The sequence below is a fragment of the Gasterosteus aculeatus genome, chromosome 12, assembly GCF_964276395.1.
Source record: "Gasterosteus aculeatus chromosome 12, fGasAcu3.hap1.1, whole genome shotgun sequence".
NCBI classification, from domain to species: domain Eukaryota; kingdom Metazoa; phylum Chordata; class Actinopteri; order Perciformes; family Gasterosteidae; genus Gasterosteus; species Gasterosteus aculeatus.
Genome location: NC_135700.1, coordinates 8118214 through 8135963, shown reverse-complemented (window position 1 = coordinate 8135963; position 17750 = coordinate 8118214). Strand labels below are relative to the sequence as shown.

The window sequence follows — 17750 nt, the reverse complement described above, 5'->3', positions numbered from 1 at the left end:
AGAATTCACATTTAAAAAATGTTCTTAGCAGTATGATTTAATCCACAAAATATGTATGTATAAACAAGCCACGTAAAGGTTTTGTATTGCTTGATTTACTGGGGACAAACATGTTCAATTCAATGGCCTTCATCATGCATCTTTTTTAATTTGCTTCTGGGTGAGATCATCCTCCATAAAACCGCTGCAGACAGACTCACTTGTAAAATCAACAACAACCTGATACCTTTTATATGCAGCCTTAAAAACATGTGTGATAAGTAGCAGGAAAGGTTGCTTTGAAACGTAAAGCCTCAGAGGATGAGCTGCGGTGTGAACAATAGGACTTGTCAAACTCTTACATTGCAAACGAAGGATCACAAGCGGTTTGAGCTAAAAATAACCACAACAGTAGTAATGAAATTAAAACGACTCTGCCTCTACCCTCTCATTAAAACGAAAAAAGAGCGGTACAACTAGCACTTTAAAACTCCTCACATCACCAGCTGTTGCAGTTCAAGTAGTGTTTGCTAGGTGTGGGTGTGTATGCCTGTGTGCGATGTGTGTATATATCCCAGGCTCATATTCCAGCGTGTGAGCTAAAGTTGGGGAAAGATGAAGGTTTTGGAGTTTGTTTACAATGTCCCACTGTCACCTGATTCAAGTCACTGTCACTATGAATTCCTAAACCATATTCGAGGTCTTAAAGTGCCTTAAAGGAACATTCGGCATAATTTCATTTGCCATCTCTGATGAAGAGCGCAAAGAAAGCATGACCTATAGAGCTAAGACAGCCACGTCTATGGGGGAAATACACCAGGCTGAGATGAGCCCCAGGTGTCTTTTAACATACCCATTGAAGTGTCAAACCATCAGCCACATGTGGATATTGTACGACCTGATGCTGTGAATAACAAAGCAAAAATGTTCCTCAGTATATTCTATATTGAACTGAGCCGATGGACTATTGCAAATCAGTGCTTTGTATTAGTGTAAGTTGAGTAAATAAATCTACGATGTGCTGGAATTAAAACCTTTAGCAGGTCTAACCCTCAGTAAGAGGTAATACTCTTATAATGTTATATTTAGGATTTATAGTGAAAATGTGTTTGCTTAAAATGTCAAAAAAAGGGCGGGCATCTCTATATTCTTCTAGGGACAGAAATCATTTTTATACCAAGCCTATAAATGTCATTGGTTGGCAGATGTTTGATTCCAAAGCTGTGAAAGTATCTTCAGTATGTTTCATCGAAGCGTAGTAACTGTTACTCTGCCATATCGTAAAACACTGCACACTTGTATTGACATGTGCATAATCTGCATAGGTGAGGCCAATTCCTTTTTAAATTCCAAATTTTGACAACTTTTGAAACTTGTTTTTTCCAATTCAAACCTGGTTCCCGAACTGACTGCACTTTCTGGCGCAGACATACTGCAGACGAGCGAAACTGAGCCCGAAACAGGGTCTACAGCAGCTCAGTCTGATCCAAAAGACAGGATAGAACTGCATGTTGGAGCTTGAATAAAGGAGAATAACACATTCAAGATGTCAGCCCGACTGGCAGTGCGGTGATTGGACTAATACTCTGTGGTTATCCAAAGCAGCCTCTGTCTGTGCACATCGGCTGCAGCGCGTCACAAACACCGCTCCATGCGGCTCAGCGCAGATCAGCACAATGCAGCACAAACAACAAAGATCAAGAGCCACACCGTCTCAGCGTGACACCCCTGAAGACTGTCGAAAGACGCCCGTTCGCTCACTCGCTCTCCCGCTCTAAACCGCACACACACGTGAAATCAGATCAAACTCATGCATGGACGCCCACTCCCGTACAGCACACACTCATTCACATGTAGTCAGGTCTTGTTATAATCACGAGCTCTGCGAGGACGGGACTTGATGAACAAAAGTCTCGGTTTTCTCCTGCATCAAGTCAAAGTCGGAAGGCGTTCAATAATAAACAATGCTGCCTAAACAACAACGAGAGGCTGCTCCCTGTTGTTAACACAGCTGTGCACACCTGCTCCTGTTTGGTGCAACTGGAAAGTCAGATCATTTTTTTCATCTAATGGAACAATTGAGTATCACGGTGCACCTCTCCCCAGAGCCGAGGTAATGGTGGGGAGATGCTTCCCTCTTTCCAAAGCAAGCCATGTTTACTCTTATGCAGAATGACAAGCACATGCAGGGAAGCTGACAATGTGCAAGTGTAAATTAGGTCCCCAGTCTGCTCCGCATTAATTATGAATTAAATATAATTGCGGTGGGATTTCCGGAAGTCAACTCATTTGGACTGACTGTAATATGAATACATATTCCTAGCAAGCAGTGAGTTTTAAATGGCTTAAATATAGATAGAGCTCAGACGGAGAGCGGTGTTTTAGTGGCAGCCAGTCAAATGCACCAAAAAAACTAGGTAGACAACGAATTGAGAAAAGTCTTGTGATTCGTGTTTTGTGATTTACAGCGATTTATGATGATGGGAGGCATGGTGATTTCATTTTTATCTCATGGCCTATTTATTTGCTTATACGTCTGTTTATTACAACAGAAAAGGCCAAAGTGTCCTTGCTAGAAAATAGCATGTGTCTGGTTTGTTTAGAGCAACACACGAGCAAAGCGAAAACATTCACATCCTCTTGTACATCAGCTGCAGCATCACGATACAAACAGACGACTCCTAATTTCCTCTGTTCAGCTGCTTTTGTGACCGAGCCTCTGACTGAACCGAACGAGCTCCTCTGGATTTGCGTAACAGGCAAAGAGGAATTGTAACTGTCAGCAACTACCTAAAAAGCTTTGTTCTGCAAGTACATGGCTGCAGTAGAAGCTCGGTAGCATAACAGATTCAGTATACAGTAAGTTATTTCCAGCTTTAAAAACAGCACTCAACCAAGCACAAAAACAAAGTCAGCCAAGTAGGTGTTGCCACGCTCCCAACCTTGAAACACACACAGTCTGACCATTTGGCATTTGGGTGACAAATGTCTCTTAGACGTGGCACAGAAAAAGATACGCTTGCATCCACCCTATCACCTCTGTGAGTAATAGAGCCACTCCCAGTCATGTAAATGTGTGAGGACAACATGTTTGATCACCGCACCCTCCCGACATGGGCTCCACAACCCCTCCATCTTGTGCGCCGAGATTCTTCTCGCAAAAATAGCCGGCCTCGGTGACTTTGCTCACTTGACCTTGCCCTTTGCCTCTTCGTTAGTGCACCATTAAAATGGAGATCCAGTTGGAACCGACAAGATGTAAGCTGCTTTAGAGATTAGAATCAAATAACTCGGGGAACCAATGCATATTTTGTTGATTAAATTAAATGGCCACCAGAATGTGGCTTGCAATCCTTACTTCTTGAATTGTGGTTCTATTCTCCAAACAGTAATTGGCCATTTTTGAAAAACTCAAAAGCCCTTAGGCAAAATAGTTATATTTGACTGAAACTCTATTTTGGTGATAATTTAAATGGATTTGTGATCATCCTAATGAGTCAGTGACTGCAAGCAGTGTTTTGAAAAAACCTAATTCTTAAAATGATGGATGGATGGATTCAACTCTGTATTCCCTAAACTCTGTGTTTATAGATCCGACCAGAATATTGCTTTTTCTGCTACTTTTGTACTCTTGGGCAGACTAATAATCCCAAAAGCACTGCAAGGTCAGGCCCTTTTATCATGTGAGCTACTTTAACACAGCACTGGTCAACCACATTCAATGAAAGGATTTAACTTTACAATGCCCTCTTGTTATAAGCTGCATCAGTTGAAGAAGGTTGGTGACATATTGAGGCCAATTGTATAGATGTTGTTTGCTGGAACTCTTCCCTTTTCTGACTGAGAATTTACTAAAAGGATCAGCATGGAGTAACTTGTGTACAAAAAAATAGATTGAAAGACATTCAAAATGTGAATCTCGAACAAATTAGGCAAAAGACAGAATGTGGAGTGTACAATATTGTACAAAGTATATAATGTTTTCTGTTAATCAGGCAAAAATTAAACCACAAGACCTTTAAAGGAAGTTTTGAAACTCTACCCGTATTATAAAAAGAACAAAACTTGGCTTCACTCAGTTTGAAAGTAAACTTTTTCCAAGCCATGGTCAGCGAATGATTCCGCCACGAGAAGGCCTGAATCCTTTTCTCAATGTGTGAAAACATTTATACATGCAAACTACAAATTATTAGGTATTAGGAGGTGTTATTTTGCAGGAGCTTATTTTGTGGGATTTGCATAGCATTATTTTTACAGGAGTTTAGCATTCAAATAATGAAAATAATTAAACAGTGAGCAATTGTCTGTCTTTCAGCGAGCTCTCTGGAAAGAAATGTATTCACTGTTCACACAATAATTAGTCACAGTAATGAGAGTGATTAAGAGTGAATGTGACTGGGTGGCTATTGAAGATTATGAGTATATAGTTTTGCCCCCGTCCACGAAAGGAAAAGATTACATTTTTAGTTTTTTGGGAAAATGTTACATGAGCAACATGTTGTGTTTGACTAGGTTTGTGAGTCAAAGAACATACACTTAACGTTTCCTAGAGTACAACACACACTACATGGGTGCACACAATATATCATCTTACACAACCAAACCACTACAAATGCTGATGTGTGTGAGAATGTCAAGGTCATAATGGAAACAGCTCATCACGTGACGTCTAGCGCACCAACGGCGGAGGCATCATCCCATAATTCCCCAGCCACAGTTAGCTTTGCATTTTAATTGTACAAGTCTGTGTTGCACAGTGAGTCATGCTTTATCATAAAAGAAGCACTCACACAGATACATAAACATGCAATAAAATGAACCAAAACAGACATAATCAATGCATTTTTTGAGCACTCTCATACACTGAGGATTCACAGCGTGAAAAAAAGAAGACACGCAGAGCCGAAAGACGGCCACCCCACCCGCAGAGAAGACGCCTATTATCACGACAACAGATATGTAGGCCTGTCCAGCGAAGAGAGGTGAGGCGAGTGTACTATTAAGAGAGAGAAGGCTCATTTTCATTCAGTGGGATTATAATGAGCCTTTCATCCTCTTATCCTGCATAGTTTCTATTGGAACCATACACGCTCTGACATGCGCAGCACAGCACAACTACTATAGTATATAAGATCTAGACATTTTTCCATATCCTCACCAAAAGGGCCATAATGACACTCATCTTTATTTGAAAATCACCATGAATAAATATTCCTGGATATTCAATGGAAGTTATGATGATGTCAATTTTATCTCGTGGTCTTTTTATTTTCTTGTATGTCGGCTCATTAACAATAAAGCCAAATCTAAGTGTCTTTGTGTCTGTTTAGAGCAACACACAAGCTTACCGAAAACCTTCACATCCTCTTGTACATCAGCTGCAGCATAACGATACAAACAGACATCTCCTAATTTCCTCTGTTCAGCTGCTTTTGTGACCGAGCCTCTGACTGAACCGAACAAGCTCTTCTGAATTTGCGTAACAGGCAAAGAGGAATTGTAACTGTCAGCAACTACCTAAAAAGCTTTGTTCTGCAAGTACATGGCTGCAGTAGAAGCTCGGTAGCATAACAGATTCAGTATACAGTAAGTTACAGTAACAGGTAAAAAGAAATCAAAATTAAAACTATCTGTCAGCAACTACATGGCTGCAGCAAAAGCTTGGTAGCAGAAGACATTCAGTATACAGTTAAGTGTTGATTATCTACAGCCTTAAAAACAGCACTCAACCAAGCACAGAACCAAAGTCAGCCTAGTAAGTATTGCCATGTTACAGACCTAGAAGAAGTATATATGCATTTAAAAAAGATAATTGCTCTAACAAGACTTGTGAACCCTAAAAAATGTATGTATAAATACTAGGGCTGTCAGTAGGTAACAATTTTTTTTATTAATCGCACATTTTGAAAATTCATTAATCTCGATTAATGGCGATTAATAAATGTTGTTGTGGCTGTTGTTACAATGTTGTTTTTAATGAATGTTTTTTTTTTAAAGACTAAATCTAAAAAATAATGAGTAATCACTTTAGAAAGCGTGTATTTTAGACACTGTTGTTTAATTTGTTTTAAAACTAGAGAATTTCCCCTGGTGGAACATGTTGAACTAGCGACTCTTCCTTCCACTTTGCTCTCAACTCTCTATAATTTAACAGCTGTATTTGAAGTGCCAACTATTTTACCACATTTAGCCAGAACGTTTTCAAACCACGGTATTTTAGGGACACACTGGTGCCGCGCAGGGTAATGTTAACTAGATGTTGAGATGGAAGTAGCATAGCAGCTAGCTTAGCCTAGCAGCTAGCTTAACATAGCAGTGCTTTAAATGGTCCGTTTGCCACTCACCCCCTTTTGTTTGACACGTGGATTAATTCGTCTGCACGCGCCTCCGTTTTATTTTACTTCCAATGCAAAAAGTTCTCTCCATCTTGATGTAACTGTTAACTGACTGCAGCTAGCGGCCGTTTCGTTTCCGCGGTCAACTTCCGGTTTACCTCCGGGACCGGAAGTAAACCGGAAGTAAACAAACGCATGTTAATTACATTAGAAGATTTTGTTGTTTTAATCTCTGCCACATTAATCGCATAAATTAATGCGTTTATGTTGACAGCCCTGATAAATATGTTTTAATTAGTGTTGATAAAACTGTAGATTCTAGACCATAGCTGTTAGTACATTAAAAATGTTTCAAGGATAAAAAGCCATCCGAATAGCAGATTAAAATCAATTTTAATCAGTACAAAGATGCTGGCGAGGGTCAACTCACAAAATTTTTCCATAACGCAGAGTACAGTTTTTATAACACGTTTATAAACATACCTTCCTACTGAGGCCAAACATAGACCGCTTTAAGGCGATTGTGAGACCCCATGGAAGGTTTTATTGTTCCACTCTTACACATCAAGTGGCTGTGAAAGCCTTGAGCTTGTAAAGAAGTCCTGCAGAATTTCTGATTGCGGAGTGAATCACCAAGGCGATGCGGATTATACAAAAGATGGCACGAAATACACCCAGTGACACATGGACATGAAGTTGCTCGGCTGAGATGGTTGGAATAAGAGGAGGTTGGCCAAACAAACAGATTGCATATGAATGACAATGAGGCAGAAAATTGGTGAGAGCGGCAGCAGACAACATCAGAAGACTGAGAGGCAATATTGCATGAGGGTTTTGAAATATGCAGGTATAGGCTGTGGAGTAGGTTGTGTGCGCCCAGTCTGCTGCTGCCACCCTGCCATCGCACACAAGTATCCTCCATTCTCTCCTCTTTTTCCATATCTATGTATTTTGCTTTGCCTCTTGCTTCTCAGTCACAGAAATGAAGGGAGAGGACGGACAGAATGACAGAGTGGGCAATAAAGGTTAAGGGATGAATTTCCCAGCATCTTTTGCTTTCGCCTCTGACCATCTGCCTCTCTGGCACAAGCACTCCTCTCCTGAGGTTAAACTCTAAATTGGCAGTCAGCTAAGCAGCCACTTAGAGACGGAGGTTCAGGTGGGTAAAATCAAATAGTTACATACTGTGTTATGCACTTTGCGTGAGTGCATATTGAAAACACGAAGAGAAGAAAATAATGCAAAATTTGAATGCTGAGGCGTTGCCTTCCAACAAAGGGATGGAGAAAGGGGTGAGGTGAAAACAAATTGACAGGCAGTTGCCGAATGATGAAAATTGAGAAATAAATGAGAGAACAAAATGAGAAATACATAGGAAGGAATGAAATGCGAGTGTAAAAGACGGAGGATTGAAGAGCGCAGATGGAGAATGGAACGAGTGGAGCAGCAGGGAAGAAATGGTGAAGCAAATGCATCCATGACAATTGGAAATCAAGAAAGAAAGAGGAGAGGCACAGGATACAGCAGCAAGGAGAAAAGTTTAAAATCAAATAATGGACAAACTTGTTGACCCACTGTGCACTCTTCTCTGAGTGTTATCTCCTGACTGTATCGGCATTAACACTGCTTATCATTTATAATGCTTCAAAAGGCCTGAACTGCATCTGCCACACTGAGAAATACAACAATTACAACCATTAAATATGTTTAGGCAACAAAATATCTTTCTTAGGCTGGAGGAAAGATCGTGGTTTCAGTTGTAACTATAAGCTTAACTTTGGTCTTTAACCAAGCTACGTGGCTTTTTCACCTAGGTCATGTAGCAAAAGGACAGCAAAATAAGTGAGTCTTGTCACAGGCTACAAACAGCAGTCTGTTTGGGGAAAGTATTGTGTTTTTTTGACCCACACATCCAAATCCTCCCAACAAAGTTTCTCACTTGTTTTACTTCATCGAATGCATTCCTCCTTTGCTCCCATCAGGATATTTTGTGGCCACTATGGGTCAGCGGCATCCTCTTGTATTCGAATTGATGATCAACCACGTCGATAATGGTCTTCGGACCCTTCCAGTAAGCCCATTCTGAAACCATATCCATTTGGCCGATAACCAATGATGAGGCCCATTCAAATTGTCTGATAAGCGTTTTAAGCGGGCGGCAAAGAGAAGTGTAGAGAACATCGAGTCTGCGAGGTAGCCTGTGGTCTGCTCCGTGTAATCAAGTCGAGAAGGGAAAAGAATACTGACAGAGACAGAACAACAAGGAAATGAGGATTAAAAAACAAACAAATGTCAGACTCGTGTTACAGCCGGATCTTAAGCCAACCGTCTCATCTCACACCAGACAGACAGGCGCTCTCCAGAAAACCTAATAACTACGATAGGGGGTCAACAGTAGACCATTTTAATTAGATTTCTTTGTGCTGATTTTTCTATTGCTAACCAGCGAGGTAAGGCTAAGACGCAGTGACACTTGGGGTGGGGTTTAGTTTCATTAGCAATGTGTGTGTCTACAACAAGCGAATTTACAACCCGGACCGCCACACACAGCGATTGGGCACTTGTCCCACATTCTCATGGTTACCCCACATTCAGCCTGGCATCCCAAAATGCCACCCTCTCATTTGTTCTCTGTCTCACTTGCACAAACACATGAAACCTCATGCAGAATATAATAAGCATTACGGACGGGCCCGCATTTGTCACTGATGCCCAACATCAATACGGAAAAAGAAAAGAACTAAATCCTCGGTGTCAACAGTCAAAATGGTATTGTTGGAATTGACTGGAAACTGCAGAATGAAGCCTGTTTAGTCTTTCTCTGTATATGTGGGAGCACATATTTGCATGTGCATGTGTGCTTGTTGGCCTGGCAGCAGCTCCTCAGAAAGTAGGACTGAGAGCCTGTTACAGCAGTCCCTGTGTGTGGCCTCCCTTGGCACACAAACACAAATTAGCTGAGGGACGACTGCTGTGGCAGAAAGCTTCTCTGCAGACAAAACCTCTTAATATTCTTTCCAAGTCCATTAAGGCCTCATGAGATTGGCCAAGATTGATTGTTTGTGCTTGATATTACCGGGGCCTACAAGGCCAGATCCTCGTCAAAATTAGAGATGGCATTTGGTACTGCCCGAGGAGAAGAAAAACTAAACACTAAACCTGTGCGTTATCATCCTCAAAATGAGAAATGATGGAGGAAGCCTTGATCTAATTAGCAAATACTTGCCAGTTCTTTTTAGCTTGAGGGTTCATTGACAATTTGACTGTTTTTCCAAGTCAGTGACTTTCAATTCTTTTCTTTATGTCTATGTTTTCTGGCAAGATAGCTTTCTTCCAGTCAATTATTCAATTAAGTCAGTGACCTCTCCACACCCCCTGCATAATGGCGTGCACACACGCATATACACACACAAGAGGAAGAAAGGATTCCTTCTTGTGAATCCCTGATGTAGGCAGCCAGGTGCAGAACAGGAGGCAAATGATGCTTTATATACATATTTTTTATTTCAAGCTGACAACTATTGTCAAGTATTCATTACAGTAATTATTAAATCAGATACTTAATACTACAGTTGGATAACGTGGCTGGTGTTTGTTGCTTTTAAAATGTTTTCTGTTATGATCATTATATTTAACTCATTTCAATTAATTCTCATAGAATGCTTAACGTAAAAGGATTCCTCTGACAGTCATTAACAAACTGTTTACACAGACTTACAATTACAATTGGAGGATAATTATTTTAATCAATGATTAAAATAACACATGAATATATTTTGTTGAACAATTGTAGTTGTTATCAATATATTAAAATGATTATTGTTATTATATTATTTTTCAATCATGTTGTGCAGAACTGTAAGAGTTGCACAATATATTCATAAAACAATGACAATGGTGCTCTGTAAAATGAACCAGAACAACAAAAACTACCTTCAACTCTTACTAAAGCAGCGCTTACCTGATCCTCTTTTTCCCTCCTTACCTTTCACAATAAAAGACAAAGGCATATAATATTCAGAGCTTTAAAAAAGACATACATTTTGGTATTATTAATTTGTCAAGCTCCAGATATGTTCAGATTCCCCAGCCGTGACAGCACCTGAGTGTATCTTTGCGCTGACACCAGCATGCTAATATACATACTATTGAAATGCTCACATGCTGATGCTGGCACAAAGGTTTGTGGTGACACGTGGGTGGTGGAGAAATTATCATTTTGACGGGTTGGTTTTGCTAGAAAAAACATTATGGATCACCAAAAGGATTCAAATTCATCCTATGTGGAACATGATTGGCTGTGCTAAATGTGATGGCCATTAATGTAAAACTCTTAACTTTTTTACATTACATTACATGTCATTTAGCTGACGCTTTTATCCAAAGCGACGTACAATAAGTGCATTCAACTACAGGGTACAAACTTAATCACGAATGTCAAACCGCTGGTAGCAGCAGTGGTAAAGTCAGGGGGTCCTCAAAGTCTGTATGATTCATCCTCCGGGGAGCTTGACCATCTGTATAAAATAGTCTGAAAAGTTGGGGACGGACTGAGAGTCAAAGAGGTGGAATTGGCTGTAGTGAAAGTATTAATATTTCGATGATGTGTTGACGGAGAGTCTTGTGCTCAAACTAGGAGCACTTTAATGTGATCATAATGTGTCAGTACAATGACACACTGGGTTTTGGACACAATAGCACACATGCCAGCCAATAGATATTCTAGTCTTAATGTCAGAAACCAGGTCAGCATCATATGGGCTTTCAAAGAACAGCTAATGGGCAACTGGCACATTCTGTATATAGTAGGTTAACCCGTGTTAGAAGAGCCTGTAAAAGAAGTAATGACTATAGAGAAGACTTAATAACAGAATGGTCTGTGTGTGCATGTGTGTGTGTGTGTGCATTTTTTGCGTGTAGTTGTATGTGTGTGGGGGGGGGGGGGGGGGGGTGCGCTCATGCAACTCACAACAAGTGACAAACTGACCCTGGCACTGCACTGCAAATGACACCTGTCACAATGTGTTTGGTCCCAGGCTGAGTCAAAAAGTGAGTTCTATATGCATTTGTGATATTTAATAAACGCATTCAACATAAGCAGTTTTTGCAAATTAAATGAGTCAATTACTGTTCAAATTTCTTTTTCATTTTTATTCTAGAAAAGGTCAGGACATTAATGCAATTTCTAAAAGTATTGATTTGGCTTCTTTTGAGGAAATACAGCGCATGATAAAATATAGCTAGCGCCATAACAGAATTAAAAAATCCATTCTAAACCATATGACCAATACTAAACCAATGATGTCTCTGTCTACAGGACAGACATGGCTCCAAACTGTGTGCCTAATCATAAAGTAAAGAAATGATCAGAGAACATACTCCCCCAAGATATTAATCAGTCCAATCTGCCCAGTGTGTTGCTTTGAAATCCCCTCTGCCCTGCTCTGGTTATGAATATCGTCCCAGAGGCTGGGCTATTAATAAGTGGACACACACACACACACACACACACACACACACACACTTCCTACTGTGAAGATATGGACCAGAACAAGGCAGCCACTGATCTCCACGGGTTAACAGCTTAGAGCAGTGTTGAATAAGTGTTGAGGGAGTAAAGTCCCATCTTCACCACACTAGCAGACACACATACACATACACACAAACACACACACACACACACACACACACACACACACACACACACACACACACACACACACACACACATAGAAACACGTGCACCATTCATGAGGGATTCCATGTGATGTATGGCCCGGGGCAACTACAGTCCTGAGTCTGTGGCGGTGAAGGGACCTCATTGTTTCCTGGACAGATGCTGTTTTTTTGGGACTCTGAGACACCCTACCATGCGTGGAGCGAGGTCACATGTCACATGACAGAGGGAGTCACAGCTTTCTGAAGAGCAGAGGGGAATGGGGATGTGAGGAGAGGGGTTTCGGGAAGTTTCCTGCAATGTTTCCTCAAAAGAGTTTCCCTTTCTTCTTTTCAGTTTGCATTATAGTCTTCTTGTACGTGTTACATTCAAAGTTGCAGCCCTCAAAAGAGCACCCTCCTCTATTTTTTTTTTCTTTCTTCATGGCAAAAGTTCCCTTCCTGGCTCTCGCACTGGAGCTCTGCATTCTGAATGTCACAGCTAAAAGCAAATAAACGGAAGTTTTCTGGAAAAGCAGTTGTGGCAGGAAATAGAAAATAAATCTGGATGCATGTTCTCATTATCAGGGCACGTTATCGTCAGAGGGGAGTCTGCAGAGAGAGAGGGAACCGTGCTGGGTCTCTATGTGAGCCGTAAGATAGGGGAAACCAATTTTCACCTCCCCACTCCCCAACACACGACTTGATTCAGCCCTCGCTAACTCTGCACAACCACGGCTAAATCATTTCATCTAAATAAGCTAGCCAAATGTTTTACACCTCTGCATATTATTGAGGGCCGATAAGGTGCTGGTTCACTATTCCCTGCAAAGCATGGCTTCTTTTCCCTTTTTTTTGTTGTCCGCTCCATGGCCTTAAAAAAGATGAGCATGGCTGTGTAAGCGTCTGTGCATGCCGGGGCTGCAGAGATAGAAAAGTGCAAAAAAAAGGAGTGAGAGTATTTTAAAACCCTGCCATTTCATATACCCTGGACAATAAAGCAACAGACAAGCCATATTTTATGTTTGCGTTAAATATTCCCAAGTGCGGCACCTCTATGACTGCTTATTCTCGGCCAGATTTATCACAGCCCTTATCTGCTCAACTCACCAGACAAAGGCAAGGCTCACAGCTTACACTGTAGTGTGCTGACGCCCGAGGCAAAAGACAAAGCATACAATCAATACAAATCTGCAGTCCATACATTGAACAGGAGTGGCTTGACACACATCCTTCCAGCAGCAATACATCACAACCTCCTATCTAATTAGCTCCCTGAAGAGCAATACCGTATCTCTCATTGTACTCGCCGCCAGAGAAAATCATGTGCCATCCACGCTAAGTGTCGTTGCTCTTTGTTGTTGCTCTTTGTTGCCGTGATGAAGGGAATCTATTAATGATGTAGTACAGATTTAAGGAAGTATATAATTAGTCGTAACACCAATTAATCAAGGTTCTTCATCCAGTTCACCATGGGGAATCATTTATACTTAATTCTATGATCTGCTACAGTTCAATCAGAAAGATCAAACTCTCCCTAGGTTAATACCTAGACAGCGAAAGCTCCCATCTACAGCGAGATACCTCCAGTGCTGGAGTTGCTTTGTTATCAGTAGATGTTAAACATCTTTCTGTGCAGAATTGGTTTCATGTTGAGGTTTATGAGTCTGCTATTTAATGCAATGCAACAGATCTGGAAAAAGGCATGGTTAAACATGTAGCAAGATATACTTAGTTGGAATGAATTTTTGGAAGCAAGCTGCTCATAAACACTATGACGTTGTTGAAATGTCCCTTTTTATTTCGATTTTATTTATTACTCCATGGCTTAAATGGATCCACATTAAGTAAGAATGCACTTGGAACCAACTGACAACTCCTCATGGGACTGTATCTAAATATCGTATGTATCTGTAAATGCATTTTAATCATATGTCAGATGAGAACATATGAAAGAAAAGCATCAATCGTATATCATAAATGCTTCCCTTTTCTGCTTGTATGTTTTCTTGTATGCGTATGTCTGAGACTGAAAACTGACATCGGACTCAGGCCCCCAGTGACGTGGCCGCTGCCCCCACCTTCAATAAAGATCTTACATTAGAGTGGATGAACTTTACTGTAAAACTCAACGCTTTTTTCCCAGTTTCCCAACTGTTCAGGGTGAAAATGGAAATAGTTTCTCTCTGTCCAAAGTCGAATACTTTTGGGAATGAAATGTGAGTAATCCGTCACCTTCCTTAGATTTTTCGAAAGGGGAAAAAATGAATCACCAGATAGTGGTTAAGGAAGGAAGAGGAAAATGTCCGTAGGACTAGACCACGCAGTCACTACAGGGGAATTTGACTGCGTCATCAGCGGGCAGAAATAAAAATATAATAATAAATGACGTGGACGGAGCTCTTGGGCGCACTTCTAACTGATCCTGATTTTAATCCAGTGCAATGGCGTCGAGCAAATGACTAATTTAGTGAAGTTCCCAACCAACGCTCTATGTTCAAAAAGCATCTGTCAAATCGTCGGGAGATATGAGAGCGTAGCATATGTGAGCGCATTCAGTGAAGTCAACCAAAAAAAAACTGAAGGCGGCTATTCAGTCTGCTTTAAGGAAAACGTCACATTCAACACTTCTTATCTCTCGTTGTGCTGCTCATTCCTGCATTTATTCCTCAGCTGTTTGTCAACCTGGCATCAGAGTTATCAAACATAACCATGCTGTATTGTCATATTCCCAAAGCAAACGCTTGACATGTGCTTTCTCTTGATTGTCTGCTCCTGTGTCCTGTCTCTTAGCAATACTCAGATATGAGTCTGTTATTCCACATTTGTCAAAATATTTCCAAAATGTATTCGAAGATGTTCGTTTACAGTCTTAGGTATTGCTTTTAACATAAATTCAGAATTTTAATAATAACAATTTGCCGTTATGACTGGAAGGGGTGAGAGGGACTTTTAAAAAAAAATTATTTGGAGCTCACTCTTTGCAGCACATTAGAGGTCTCAACGTTGTCTCGGAAGAGCTCAATAATATTCAGAAATGTGTGCAGTTGCTGATTGATTGCAAATAAATAGATGTACAGCAACATAGAAGACATTCAAGCAAACAGTAGTGTATGCAACCGGGTTCTTCCAGGATACAATTTCGAGGTACTTTTGAGGTACTCGCTTTTATACTACATCTGACCTCACTGCATTTCAAAGGCTAATCTTATAGTTTTTTTAATCTCTTCGACAACTAATTACGTCTACAAATTTCAATTACAATACAGAACCTGAAAATAATTCCTAAGATATGATGCATTGAATTTAAAGTACCCTTAACAGTTATAAAACAGTTCAAATTAGCTCCACCTCCACCCCTGTTTGACTAATATATATTATATAATGATATCATATCATATCATGATCTCAGGAGCCACTTCCCACAGACATATTGCTTTTGATCAACAGTTTGATTGAAAGACATTTACTTGAAATGGATTATTTTAGACTTTTAAAATTGTTTTGCTTTTATTCAAGTGAAGGACCTAAGCATATGCTCAAGCACTGCAGTCGATGTTTGATCACCTGTGGGTCATCAATCAGTCCCCTTTATTGGTTTACTATACATACCGTCGTGTAATGGCTGTGCATAATGAAACAAGGGCTCGCTCTCAGGACGTCGCTGGTGGAATACCAAGGACGGAATTAATCTGGTTTGCGTCCAAACAAGGTTAAAAAGGCATGTGACATCATCCCTGTGTGGATAATTGTGGGAGTGGATGTTGTGCTCTGTCATGTGCACTTGATTTCAGGATGACAGAGATGTGCAACAGAACAATGTGAACACGGCGGGGTTATAAATCTGCTGAAATACACAGACATAAGTGAATGCATCTGGTTTCTGGAGCTGTTCACTTAAATCTTCTATGAGACTATTGTCTTGTGTGCCATATCTTCTATTTGCCTCCTCGTTGGCAAAACGTATGCTAAGTTTTGCCACGGGCGCTTTGATCAAACAAATGCTCTGCACAGAGAGAAAGGACTGACTATTCATATTCTTTCACTTAGCAGACAATGCATATAGAGGTCACATCTGACTGCATCCCTAACTTACTTGTAAATGTAAGCTGTGCCAGAGCAGAACAAATAACAGGAAATTCAGTACATTCAGTGATAGCGCAGCATTTTTCAAATATCCGTCTTATATACCGTCCCACATTGAGTCCACAAAATGTGCAAAGGTGGCCAAAGGAGATTGGAAGACACCAACAAAACATTCTGACAGAAATGCAACACGCCTCAATTCTCCCCTTTTCTCAGGAAAGGGGAGAATTGTGATTTTATTTCAGGTCAGACATCAGGTTTCACACCCCAGTCAGTGAGTGCACACAGCTTTCCCGAAAGTGACCCGATGGAGAAGGTCAAACTTAAAAGCCTCTATATATATTTATTTATTTATCTTATTTTGTTGTACTCATCCTCCCTTGAATGAAGACTTAGCTCTGCCTCTGGCTTTCAAATGGAGTGGAGAGATTAAGCTGAGTTGGGTCTTCTTTGACACGATGTGTTGACGTGGCACTTCCATTCACACGCATACCCCCCCGTCACCCCCCCTCCTCTCCCTCTTTCTGCCAAAAACAGTTAGGATGGGACGCGTCTTTATTTCTGAAACCGGAAGGTAGCTGGAGTATAACAAATCAATTTAAAAAAAAATGAATAAGCAACATTGTTTCTCATCTTTCTTTTACCTAATATCTCTTCTAATACACCTTTTGAGTGTGTGTTAAGGTTTGTGGTTTTGGTGCCGGTGGCTTATGATGATGATGATGATGAGGACGACTGTTGTGTAGGCTGGAACATTCCAGTTGCTACTGGCGACACAACATTGACATTCATTATTTATTCATTTGGATACCAGACGTGATTAAAAGCTGATCGGTTACACTTTTTCACTAACTAATTATTATCTAATCTTAATTTAATTTTGTGTGCAAAAACGTTCAGGAAAGGACTACTTAAAGATTCTGCCATGAAGAGAATCTTGGGAGGTCCTTCTTCCGTTCACCTCTCTTACTCAAACTAATGACAGACACTTCTACGTTATATTATGTTTGCCATTATCCTCATTTAGCTCCAAGCCACGTCAGCTAACAACAGCACATCACAATTTAGAGTTAGTGCTGAACTAACGCAGTAGAGATATCTTGAGGGTGACTGTGAAACACATTACAATGTAAGAGGCAAAGGGGGGCATGAGAGCTGAAAGGAGTGTGATTTCAGCATGAATCGAGGACTAAGGACCTTGGAATAATTAGTGACCAAGAAGTCTGTAAAAGAACATATGAGCACTTGAGTTTTGTTTTAAGGCAGACCAGATGTAAAGAAGTCCTCTAATTGCTTGAATAGACGAACCGGTAGAGAGCATTAAAGTCTGAGCATCAGATGCTTGAGAGCAGCTGCTAACCTTGATCCCATTGACATGCAGTATTTAGGTCAGCAAGGCTACACTCAACATTCAGGAGCACAAAGACATCGATGTGAGTGAGAGTCTCAAATTCTGCCAAACTAAGCTACCTCTGTAAATGAACTTTGAATTAAAATTCCACTGAGAGGGAATTATTACATTGGCGCTGTGTCAGCGACGTTGTGTGTCTCATGTGAAATGTTGGATTCACTCAAACTAAAAAATCTGTTTGCTTCTTAAAATACACAACTTGGCATTATAATCAGCCGCAGCATTTGTTTACGGGCAAATGCTGATTGGAGCTGGTTCACTCAAACTGGCTTGACTGAAACAAG

The 17750-nt window shown here is 40.6% G+C and overlaps 1 protein-coding gene across 7 annotated transcripts in view; it reads right to left on the bottom strand.

Annotated features, from left to right (window-relative positions):
- The window catches only part of pcdh9 (protocadherin 9), a 165150-nt gene that overhangs the window by 134562 nt on the left and 12838 nt on the right, over positions 1-17750 (bottom strand). The window lies entirely within an intron of this gene.